The 12,851-nt window shown below is 53.0% G+C and overlaps 1 protein-coding gene across 1 annotated transcript in view; it reads right to left on the bottom strand.

The window, feature by feature from the left end:
* Positions 1-12,851, bottom strand: part of ELP6 (elongator acetyltransferase complex subunit 6) — a 35,463-nt gene that overhangs the window by 18,548 nt on the left and 4,064 nt on the right. The gene's annotated exons all lie outside the window — the stretch shown is intronic.

Raw genomic sequence — 12,851 nt, 5'->3', positions numbered from 1 at the left:
CAGGCAGCCCCGGGGGCGGTGGGGGGAGCAGTGTCGCCGGTCACCCTCACCCTGATGCCCACCAGGTCCTTCTCTGGCAGGGGGGGGCTTCGGCTGGGCACCCCCCAGCCCCTCACGGTGCTTTGGGTTCATCCCGCTGCAGGGCTTGGCCTTTCCCGTGGTTGAGGTCCATGAGACTCCTGTCAGCCCCATCCCTCCATCCTGCGCAGGGCCCCTCCGTGGCTGTACCCCAATCCCAATCCCTCCACCCTCCATCCCAATCGTTAATGAAGGTGTTAATGGGATCGGATCCCAGTACCGACCACCAGCTGGACCTGCAGGCACTGGTCACCACCCTGATCCCTGGCCCAGAGGTCCCCCCCCTTTGCCATCTGCGGGCCTCTGGGTTCATACGGCCGATACAATATGCCATGTGGGATATTTGGGAGGGGTCTATTATTCCCTTAATATTTCCTATTATGTTATTAGCACATTTGAGTGCCGCTGAGCAGTAATTTGGCACTCTCAAAGGACAAGCTGCAGTAGTTCCCAGCTAGCAGCTGAGTAGCAACAGCAAATTTTCAGCCTGTAACCACAAACAGCCAGATTATTTAGTGTTATTTTTGTCTGCGTGCCTGAGTTTGCATTTTTTTTGGCACTGAGTTCACCTTTCCCTTTCATTGCCCCATCTAAGCTTTGGTAACTTTTGATTTTTCATAATGTAGACAAGGATTGCCCGGCTGAGGGGAGATGTGCCCGAGCCCTGGATGTGCCAAGGGGCCGGGAGAGAAGATGCGCCAGCCTTGCACTGTCTCGTCTGCTGTGAGCATTAGGGGGCATCCAACGATGCTAATAAGTGGCAAGCACTGAGCAAGAGAGAGGAGACTCCTGCGTAGTTTAGCGTGGGGCCCTTCGGAACCACAAATTATCACTGCTGAAAGTTTATGTGGGTTTAGGAGGTTGAATCAATGGGAGAAGGGGACAAGTCAGTGGAAGAGAGATCTCCTGAGGGCCACCACCGGCTCGGGAAGTTCCTGAGCTGCAAGGGGCCTGGGAGGAGAGCTGTGGGAACACACAAAGTGTTTGCCTTGGCCTCGGGTCTTCCCTCGCCTTCTGGTTAGGATGACTGTTGTAGAAAAGACGGTGGGCTGTATGGATATTTGGTTGAGCCATTGCAGCTGTTCTTCTCTCTTTATTTCCTATATTCCTATGTGTATTATCTGTAAAATTTATCATCCCGTCCCCCATCCCTTCTTCTGAGTGTTTAGGAATATGCTGGATAAGCCAGGCCCCAGCCCAGTCCCTGAGATATCCCGTCTGTAATCTCTCTTCATTGCAGAAACCGATCATTTATGTCAGCCCATTGCTTCCTGTCTTTTAACCAGTTTTTTAGCTGTGAAAGGACTTCCTCTCTTACCCTTTGATGGCTTCATTTCTGTAAAAGCTTTAGCTGAAAGCTTCTTTAAAAGTCCAAATCACTTTGCTTTTGTTTTCCTACCCTTTCACAGAGCTGGGAACCTGGGTCTGGTCTCAGGGAGTCCAGTAACCAGCTAAGTCCCTGCTCTGTGTTGATGCAGCCAGAGCCTTAATTCCTTCGCCGCTCTTTGAAATAGTCTGGCTCTGGCTCCTGGCCTCCTAGTTCACATGGTTTGTCTGCAGAGCCCCATTCTGCGGCACAGACGACAGCAAAGGGAATTCACAGACAGAGAAGAACCTGGACATGTTCCTACCTGGGAGCTCTCGATAGGGCTGCATTTGTATGCTAGCGAATATGCCATTTTCAGACCACCTTTTGTCTGCACTGTCACATTTCTCTCTCTGTAGCACTTTCCTTCCAGCTCCGTCAGGAGCCGCAGAGCCCTAAATGCCTTGTAAATGAAATGTAAAATCCTCTTTTTTTTTTTTTTTTCTCTTTGCAGTGGGAAGGGGACCAAAACCGCATGCAAAGTACAGCTGCATCTCTCAAAACACCTCTTGTCCTTCTTAATATATTCTTTCTCACATTTCATGACTTGTTACTGCGCGAAGGCAGTGAGAATTTTGCTGTTAAAACTGTTGCCCCTTCCCTCCCATCTGCTTCATGCTTATTTGCAGTATTTACAATGCAGCAAACCTTGTAAGTATTGCATAGAGGAGCCATATGGCATCCATAGGTAACAATGCTGCTTACAATTAAGCTCCTCTGCTATGTCAGACCAGTGGGCAAAAAGCAATTCATGACCAAGAGTAGAAAAAAAACCCCACAACTGAACAAATCAAAACAATTAATCTTGTGGTGTTTGAGGTAATTCCCAAAAGCCTGGCAGGGAAGGTTAACTAAACCCACCGGGTTTCTTGATGTGAGTGTGTGGAAAAGGATTTTTAGGGAGCAGGCACTTAGATTTACCTCCTTTGATTATCCGTTTCTGGCGACAGAGATGCCTGCGTTACTTATTGCCGAGCTACCCAGGATATTCCCGTCCCTTTGGATTTTAATGCACAAATCAAATTACACCACAGCAAAAGGAGTGTACCAAAGTGGGAGGGTTTTCTTGCCTTCAAATAACCCCGTTGTTGCTGATATAATGCTAAATGCTTTAGTAATGCTTTGAGTCATAAAAGATCGTTAGTGCTTTGAGGCCAGAGAAGGTTAATAAGAGAGCAGATGTTGGGCCGAGTCAATGGCCGGGTAAGAAAAGGAATGGGCAAGTTGTCCCTTTAACTCAGCTTGTGTTCGGGGGATAAATTCAGCCTGCTCAATGCTCGGGCCTTGACATGGCAAAAAGCAGCTGGACGGAATAATGGATGAGCTGAACCAGGTGCCGAATTTCTCTGAAGAAATGCAAGAGCCAGACTTTGAAAAGAATTTCTAAGCCAGCGGGTCCCTGCCCGTGACAGCCAGTGGAGAGAGGGAGCGTGAAGCCCAGCACGAGAGGCAGGGCTGTTCTCCGGGGGCGGCTGCTGCCTGCTCCTGCCGTTGTCACCGTTCCTCAGACGTGCCACCCTGCCGTAACCTCGGTCCTCACCCCTCTGCCATTAACAGCAGCTTTTTTCTATAGGCAAACTAGGGGAAAACTGGTTTCTTTTTATCACGCTAGCAATGCGGACATCTGACTTATTTTTTTCCAGCTTGTCTACGCTTTGCAAATGAGCAGCAAACACCAGAGCTGGTAATGTACAACTCCTGGTATCAAACATCGTTGCCTGCGGGTGTGTTTGGACCGGCTCATCCCGCTTTTGGCAGCTAGCCCATCTCCCCTGTGCGCACTGGAAGTCGCGGTTAGGTATTACACCGGCCGGCACAGGACCTCACCGTCTTCCTTGGGGACTGGCTCCAAAAAACATGGTAAAATGGCCAAGTAGCACCCAGGGTGCCAGAGTGAGGAGTGTTGGCTTCCATGTTCCTGTCTCCTTTAGTGTGGCATTGGTTGGAAAAATCACTACTGATGAAACAGAGTCCTGCAGGTGTTTACAAAGCTTCTACTCTGTGATTCCCTGAGACCACGGATCACAGAATTGTTAGGCTGCAGGGACAAAGCACCAGGGAGGAGACGGAGAAAATAAATATGAACTTCGATGCCTGAGGATGCGGTAAAACAACTGGGACACCTGAGCTACCTTTACCCCTACAAAAGAAAAACAAAGAAGAGCATCAGTGCATACATCTCCCTCTTTTACCTTCTCCTTACGCTGGTTGCATGAAGCCAGGAAGCCGGTTACAGGCTTCAGGGTGGGTTAGTCTCTTGTCTGGGTTTTTGTTGTCCTGGAAGATTTTATGGGGGACTGATATGACTCAGGCAGAAGAAATACAAGGTAAACAGAGAAAACAGATAGGAAGGGCAATGATTTTTATTCTTTCCTTTTTCAAATCTTATTTTTTGCCTATTTGTATACGTATCTACATATATATCCCTCTGTGTATGTAGCAACTGTTTAAAATGGAGGAGAAAATGATTAAGAATTACCATTCTGTCAGCGCCCACTGAAGATGACACTCATAAACCTGTTTTGCGGAGGCAACGACCCTGGCAGAGGGCTGGAAGAGGTGGCCTGACATTTCTGAGAAAAAAGCAGAAGCATCGCAGGATCACTGAGCATAAGACTGGAGGGACCTGGAGAGGTCGTGTAGATAGAGCAACACCTGCCGCCGGGCAAAATCAGCTCAACTTAAACCTTTCCTGACAGATGTTTGTCCTACCTGTTCTTAGAAACCCCCAGCAACAATGACTCTGCACCCTCTCTTGGCATTTCTTTCCGGCGCCTCGTTATCCCCACTTTATACACTTGCTGCTAATGTCGAATGTAAGTATCCTTTGCTACATTTAACAGTGGTTTGTTTGCTGATTGCCGGTGGCTCTGAAGAATAATTCACTGCATTCATAAAGCAAGGGGCGGGGGGAAGAGAGTTTTGATTCAATTGTCAGGTCACCTTTAAAATTCCCTTTGCCATTTGGAAGCAAAATGCCTGCTGGCTCTCCACAAGGGGTCTCCTCCAGGCCTTTTCCAGCAGAGACTGAAAATTCCCCGGGAAACGTGCTGAAACCAGCAGGGATCCGGCAGCAAAGTCGTCTCAGCGGGGAACCGCCAAGATCCTGAGGATGGCTGCGAGCGAAATGGGATCAAAGCAGGCAGAGAAAACGCGGTCCTTCTCCTCTCCCAAGATGCAGGTGTTTGGCTCTCTAAAGGCAGCGCGCTCTGCCAGATCCTCTGCCCTTCCCAGCCACCATCATCCCCTCATCCTTCACACTTCTGATCCTCTGCTGACTCTGCTCCTCATTTTGCCCCAACCTGCTTTTTTTTCTGGCCTCTCTGATCCCTCCTTCTGCAGCACTCCCATCTCGTCCTCCCAACTCTTGCTCACGGAACTCTCCCGCGGCTCCTTTTTTCCTGCCCTCTCCTTTTTCTGCCAATCTCACATACAACAACCTCTCAGCAGCCTGAGGACAACACAGACGACTTCAGAGATCCGCTTCTCCCCTCCACATCTGTACCTCTGACCTTGGTCACCACGCAGAAGTCAGAGCTCTAAAGCTGCAGAGGAATCTCCCCATCTCCCAAATCCTTCCTGAAATCTCCTCTTTTCCAACGACTGCACAAAACCCCAGCGACTTTGGCTCGTCTTGTGCTAAACCCCACTGTCTGCCGTGCCAGCCAGTATTGTCTCACTGTTTCTTTGTGCTCTTCTACCCAACAGATTGTCTCCATCTGCTGTCTCTTGCCTCGCAGTTAAGTTGTGAGCTCTCTAAAGCAAGAGCTGTATTTTCACGCTGCGTTTTTGTAGCACCGAGCAAAAGGAGATCTTCCTTCAAGACCGAGACTCCTAGGCGCTTCTGCAGGATGAGTTCTACTTCATTTAATAAGTGCAAATATTATACATCGATCTGAGCAATATTCCTGAATCAAGAAATATTGGGGAGTGACGGAAGCGAAAAGTTGGGTGTGGTGTCCAGCAGACAGAGAAGCCGGACTAGCTCAGCCTCCAGCCCCACCTCTGCCCTTGTGAAGAAGGTGGTGTGCTGGAAAACACAGAATCACAGAAACTGGAGCTGAGAGGGACTCAGGGGATCAGCAATCCCACAGCCTCACCGTCGGGGAGAGTCAGCAATTCTTGTCACACAGAGACGCAGCTAACCTGCTCTTGGTGACCTCTACAAGGAGAGCTGCCCACCCTCCCCCGGCAGGCTGTCCTTGTGGTGCTTTCTCCTTACAGCTAGAAAATACTGCCTGATGTCTCTCTGAACTGTCTCTTCCGGCAACTGAAGTTCATCATTTGAAGTTCACCTTTTTTATTTTTGGGTTCTTTTGACGTGCCACTGCAGACCCTGGTTATTCCCGGCCTTTTTGAAGTCGCCGTTTACACCCTTGGAGTCTGTTCTCATGTCCCCCTTGGTCTTCAGTTCTCCGCACTGCCCACCCCACAGAGGCTGTCTGTTCTGGACCTCTCATCTTTCTTCTTGCTTCACCTGAACCTTTGGGCAGAGCAGTGGCACAGGCTGCCCAGAGAGGTGGGGGAGTCTCCCACTCTGGAGACATTCCAAACCCGCCTGGACACCGTCCTGTGCCACTGCTGGAGGTGCCCCTGCTCTGGCAGGGGGTGGCACTGGGGGAGCTCCAGAGGGCCCTTTCAACCCTCACCAGTCTGGGATTCTGTGAGTCTTCCATGGGCCACATCTTTCCTGATGTGGCGTTCCTCTAACTGGACCCAGTCTTGTAAAACCTTATCCAACCCTTATGCTACCTAAAAGATCTGAGGTGGCTTTAACTGGCCATAGCATTAAGTTCAGGAAATACCTAACCAATCCGTAAACGCTATTTAGTATTCTGATTTATTGCAATTAATGCTCTTTTGGTGGAGACCACAATATCTTATTTATTGTGGTAGGCATCTTATTTATTGTGGTAGGCATCTGCTTGCAGTCGGCATTTTTAAAGACTGGTTTTAAAAAAACCCAACTTGAATTCTCAGCCTCCTTTGTCAGCAGCCTTCCTTCTTCACTGGGTCTGGACCAACGCTCCCTTGCTCGTTCTCCTCCTGCTGATGCAGTCTTTTCTTCTTCCTCTCAATGATGCTCGCTGTTTCCATCTCAATTTGTGCCTTGGCCCTTCTGATGTTTCCCCACATGCTTATGCCACTCTTATAACTGTCCTTAGTAATTTGACCTAGTTCCCACTTTCTGTAAACTTTTTATTTCTTGAGCCTGAGGTCAGCGAAGCCCTTGGCGACGTAGCCAAGCTGCTTCCTACTACGTTTCCTATTGGGATGGCTTGTATGTGTGTTGTTTGCGTCGTTTCTTTGAAGAACTGCCAGTTTCCTTAACTCCTTTCACCTTTGAACGTGCCTCCCATGAGATCTTACTTACCAGTTCTCCAACTGTCTCAGGGTCCCTTGTCTTTATTTCCCTTTTCTTCCACATCCCTTCAGGAAGGTTCTCAACTTGATCACTCCGCACTCAGTCTTGGCCAACTTGCCCCCTGCCTTTACGTTTCAAATCAGTCTCCGGTGGCTGATCGCCATCGCTGCCTGCGCCCTGCTCTCTCCCTCTCCCAGCAGAACCAGTTAACCCAGCCCGGTGTGTGGGCCAGCATGGCACAAAGTGGTGACAAACGGGGGCTGCCGCAGTTACAGCCGTCCCCGGCGCTTCGCTAGCACCAGCCCAGCTGTTCTTTGCCACACTGAGCATTTTACAGTTTATGAAGCTAAGAGGATTTTGCTTTTCTCCTCTCTTTAAATCCAACAGAGTCAGTTTAATACTGGATTCGTTCCCTGTTGCAATGAGGCTGAGAATAATGGAGTAATTGGTATTCCCCGTCACTAAATACTGAGTTCCTGATGCTTTCTGGCTATGCACATACCAGTTAAGGGCTCCTACAAGCCAGGAGACAGCCCAGTGATGGCAGGAGACCTGGGTGTTGGCTCCTGCAACCTCCCCACAGTGACCTACAGGAGGTGTCTCCTCCCAAATATACCTCACCACCCGCCTTTGGGTCACTGGGAAGCATCCCAAGCTCCCCATGCAGTGGTCCTATGCTGGGAGTTATAGAATCATAGAATCGCAGAAGGGTTTGGGTGGGAAGGGACCTTTAAAGACCATCTAGTCCAACGCCCTGCCATGGGAAGGGACATCTTCAACTAGATCAGGTTGCTCAAAGCCCTGTCCAACCTGGCCTGGAATGTTTCCAGGGATGGGGCATCTACCAGTTCTCTGGGCAACCTGGGCCAGGGTTTCACCACCCTTAGCATAAAAAATTTCTTCCTAATATCCAATCTAAATCTTCCCTCTTTTCGTTTAGAGCCATTACCCCTTGTCCTATCGCAACAGGCCCCGCTAAAAAGTAACTCCCCATCTTTCTTATAAGCCCCCTTTAAGTTGGGTTGGCAGAGCAGCTCCTGGGGATGGTCCAGGTGGGTCAGGAGGGTTTGGGAATGGTCCCTCAAGCCTGACCCTCCTTTCCTTGGTCCTGGGAGGCTGGAGGTGGGACAACAAGGGTGGGATTCATCTCACCACATGTAGGTGTGTATGACCAGAGCACGTCTGGGCTGCAGCTATGGTCAAAGGGAGCCAGACCATACCGTGGTGGAGGATGTGGATGAGTTAAGCACTGACCAAGGGGAAAGGAGGTGACCAGCCTCACCTTCCAAATGTTCTTCAAAGGCAAGGGGAGATGCTGGGGCTGCAGGGCCAGCTCTCAGACAAGGAAATGGTGATCAGAAGGCTGGAGCACCACTCCTATGAGGAGAGGCTGAGAGAGTTGGGGTTGTTCAGCCTGGAGAAGAGAAGGCTCCAGGTAGACCTTATAGCCCCTTCCAGTCCCTAAAGGGGCTCCAGGAGAGCTGGGGAAGGACTTTTTACTGGGGCGTGGAGTGACAGGACGAGGGGGAATGGCTTCAAACTGGAAGAGGGCAGGTTTAGATGAAACATTAGGAAGAAGTTTTTCACTCTGACGGTGGTGAGGCACTGGAACAGGTTGCCCTGAGAAGCTGTGGCTGCCCCATCCCTGGAGGTGTTCAAGGCCAGGGTGGACGGGGCTTGGAGCAACCTGGGCTGGTGGGAGGTGTTCCTGCCCAGGGCAGGGGGTTGGAACGAGATGGTCTTCAATGTCCCTTCCAACCTAAACCATTCTATGATTCTGTGAAATGGCCTCGGAGGTGTTTAAAATGGCACACAGGGGGAAGACGCGTCATTGCCACGTGGGCATGGTCCAGTGAGGCAGAAGGACATGGGTTTGTGGTGGGGTGGGAGCACCCGGTGCTGCACATGGAGCAAAGCGGGTGCCTCTGCCAGCGTGGTGGGTGCCAGCACCCCACAATGCCAGCCACACTTGGGGTGTGTAAACCCAAGCCTGCAAAGAGACAGTGCTGGAGAGGACACAGGCACAGAGCTCCCACCCCACCAACTCCAGGTATCAAACAAATTCCCAACCTCCACTCCCAGGGGAAGCTCATGGCAGCTCAGGGAGGGATGGCCAAACCCTGGGCCACAACGGCGCAGCGTCCCCCACCGAGGGCGTCGAGCACGGCTCCGGGGGCACGGAGCCCACCACTGCCCCGACCCCTTCTCCCCTCCTTCTCTCTCCCGGCCAGGGCTCAGCCGGCGACTCGGGACTCCGGCTGTTTTGTTTCAGGCAGCCGGAGCTCGTCAAAAGGAAGAAAGGCTCCTTGTCTCGGGGTCGCGGCTCTAATCCTGTTATGTGTCTGCGAGAGAAAAGAGGACGACGGAGCGAGGAGGACAGACCCGGTGTCGATGCCAATTCCCGTCCCTTCGCACCCCGCGTCCCGTGCCAGCCCTTGCCCGGCCACAAAAGCCCGCCTCCCCTCCCGGCAAACTAACCAAGCATTTAAATTTAATAGCTGTCCGCTACCTCGCTGTTTCAAAGCGATTAGGCGTTTGATTAAAGCCCATGTGTTGCTTTGCTGGCTGGGAGGCAAATTCCTCCACAGGGCCCATGAAATCAGCTCCGGTGACCAGCCATGGCAAACGGCGGATGCTCTTCGCCATTCCCCCCCCTCCCCGCTTTCCCCGTGTCAGACGAGGCGCTGATGGGGAGCCCAGCCCCTCCGTCCTGTCCCCTCCATCCTGATGGTGCACCCACGCGTGCAAACTGTGCTCCTCCCTCCTTCGGTGCTCCGGCAAAGCCAGAGCAGGAGGAGACCCCGCGGGCTGGGGACGTGCCGTCGCCCAGGGGGGGACCCCGAGGGGCACGGCGAGGGATGCTGACCCCAGAGCGAGATGGGGCTCCAGAGCTCACGGCCAGCTGGAGCAAGATGGGGAACGGAGGTTGTGTCTTCATGCGGGAAACGGGAGCGCACCGGGTAGGTGAGTGGGGTGCGAAGCAGGGGGCAGAGCAAGGAGGGGAATTATGGAGGTCAGACCAAGACCCCAGAGCGGAGGGACACGGGGAAAAATACCCCCCACGCTCTCTAACATGTGTATTATGAACAGGAGCATCCTTAGACCTGCTTAAATCCTTGTGACCCAATTTTGCCCTGAATCCCGATAAGTCCCTACAGCCCGTGTGGGTGAGCAGCTGCAGCCGAGAGTGCCGGGCTAAAGGATGACACCCGTCCCCTCGACTCTTCCTCGGGTCCTCCCCTCACTGCTCTTAAGTGAGGTGGTAACTCTGAGGAGTTACCACCCCGGCTTTGTGGAGAGGCTGGTCCCCACTGCCCACCTGGGCCATGTGCTGGGCTCCCCTGAAAGGGCAAAAAATGGGTGGCAAAGGACAAGTAAGCCCAGTTGCCACCTTGCCCACCTGGGAGGTTCCCAGGGTGGGCACCTCCATGTCGAGCCAGGGCAGATACGTGAGGGATGGGCTGTGCCAGGATGGATGGACTGTCCCGTGCCACCCTCACCTCCAAGGTGGGCACCATGTATGATGGAGGGGCTGTGCCGTGCCACCCTCACCTCCAAGGTGGGCACCATCCATGATGGATGGACTGTTCCATGCCACCCTCACCTCCAAGGTGGGCACCATCCATGATGGATGGGCTGTGCCATGCCACCCTCACCTCCAAGGCGGGCACCATCCATGATGGATGGGCTGTGCCGTGCCACCCTCACCTCCAAGGTGGGCCCCATCCATGATGGAGGGGCTGTGCCATGCCACCCTCACCTCCAAGGTGGGCACCATCTGTGACGGAGGGGCTGTGCCGTACCGCTCTCACCTCCAAGGTGGGCACCATCCATGATGGATGGGCTGTGCCGTGCCACCCTCACCTCTGGGCAGAAGGACCACAGCAGGGACCACTGCTTCCCCAAATCACCCAAAGCTGAAGGCTGCCCCATCTCCAGGTGGGTGACCTGCCTGCTGCTGCCCAGCAAAACAGGCATGATGTTTCTCTGTCTGGTCAAGAGACCAGCATTATTCCAGCTTCTTCATCCCTGCAAAGGAGATTTTCTTCTCTCCCCAGGCAGCATCCAGCTGGATCCTCAGGCGCCATCGGGAAGGATCCTGGCAAGGAGTGGAGAGTTTCCAGAGGCCACCATACAGCTGCATGTTCACTGGTTGGACTCGCTCCTCCGCTGCCCCATCCCACCCCACATCTCCCTGCATCCAGCCCTGCCAACTCCCTCCAGGGGCAACTGGAGACGTGGGGTGGCCTCCCCCATCCCCACAGTGCCCCTTCCCTCCTCTTTCCCGCAGCCCCACAGGCATTTTTCACCCACAACCCCATGTCATTCCCAATCTCCCCCAACATCCCCTTCCTTATGCGTGCCCGTAACAATTTCTTCTTCTCTTCTCCTACGCAAGCACGGGTCCTTCTCCCTCCTGTCATAGCGATGCTCATCCCGCTCCGGCTCCCTTTCCTTCCCGCCTGGTCCCATGGGAAGCTCGCACCCAGCATCTGCCCATGCCGGGGACAGCCTGCCTTTCCATGAGGCTTTCTCGAGCATCAGCATCTCCTCTCCGCTCAGCCGGGCTCCTGTTCCCCCAACACATCGCTCCCCTCCCCAGCCTTGGCCCCAGCTGTCTTTTGTTGCTGTGTCCGTGCTGCCCCGGTACTTTATCCATGATTTTACCTGTCGTACAGCTCCATGCTGGAAGGGCAACAGCAAAAACCGAAGCCACGCTGGTGCCGGCCAACTGCTCCCTCCGCTTTGCGTGACTCCCCAAGATCATCTGCTGGCTCCCACCACCACCCCTCATTTTTTAATCTGCCCGAGTGAGCTGAGACGTAGTTATTCAGCAGCTCATGGAAAACATCGGCAACTTCTAAAACACGCTGAGCTGTGGCTTTAGCTCCTACCTGCCCTGGGGAGATCGCCGGCTGCATCCCTCATGCGTGGCACGCTTAATATTGTATGTTGATTAATTGCTTCGTTTCCTCTCTCCCGAGGAGCCATGAGTTTTGGCTCATGGGTGAATCCATCTCCCGAAGATGAAATGGGCTCCTGCGGGAAGCGAGACGGAGCTGCGGCCGGAGGGGAGGGCGGGGAGAGTGTTGGGGTTCCCCAGGGAGAGAAACCCCCCCTCCACCTTGGGCCCAGGACGGGACGATGGCAACACGGGGTGGGGGGCTGCTTCTGATTTACACTGGCAGAAGCCGGGACAGCATCGCCAAAGCTGCCAGGGGTTGTGCTGGATGGAAACGAGGAGCTGGGAGGTGACAACCCCGGGGCGTTTCGGCTGCAGACCCCAAAATCCCCCTGACATCCCATCGAAAGGAGGCTGTTTGGGGAGAAGGTGGCCAGGAGCATGCTGTCAGTGATGGCTACACCCCCAAAGCGGGGGGACCCCCACGATGGGGACAGGGATGGAGCAGGGTGCAACCCAGGAACCTCAGCCAAACATCCCGGGGTGTCCCAGCTGCACCCCAGTGGCTCCGGGATGGCAGCACCCCATGGGGTCCCCGCTCCGGTGGGATGCGGTGCACTCCTGGACTAGCAGAGCCGGGGAGGTGCCCCAGGAGGGCAAGGAGGGGGGACCGGGTACCCACCACCCCCCCCTCCCAGGGTGATGCTCAGATGGGACGCTGGGGGAGCAGGGACGAAGGACCTGGTCTGTCAGAGTCGGGAGATCGCAGGCACCGGCAAGAGGCTTAACTTTAAAAAAAAAAAAATGTTTTATTTCAAGATCTTCCTTTTTTTTTTTTGTTTTTACTTGTATTTCAAAAAAAGTGGGGTAAAAGTACAAAAAAAGTCAGTTGCGGAACAGCAAAGGTTTAGAAATCACAGCGCTGAACTAACCCAAGCGATAGACACGGAGCACAAACCAAACACCCCCACGACACGACGCAGCCAAAGACCATTTACGGCCTTTGGCTTTGTATTATTATTATTATTATTAATTAAATTTTTGTTTTCCTCTGTACAAAACACACCAAAGCATGCCACGGAGCGGGGAGAAAAAAAGAAAAAAAAAAAAACCAACAAAAAAAAACCCCAAAAGAGATA

The sequence above is a fragment of the Charadrius vociferus genome, unplaced genomic scaffold, assembly GCF_000708025.1.
Source record: "Charadrius vociferus isolate BGI_N301 unplaced genomic scaffold, ASM70802v2 scaffold825, whole genome shotgun sequence".
NCBI lineage: Eukaryota > Metazoa > Chordata > Aves > Charadriiformes > Charadriidae > Charadrius > Charadrius vociferus.
This window is presented reverse-complemented; position numbering and strand designations above follow the sequence as displayed.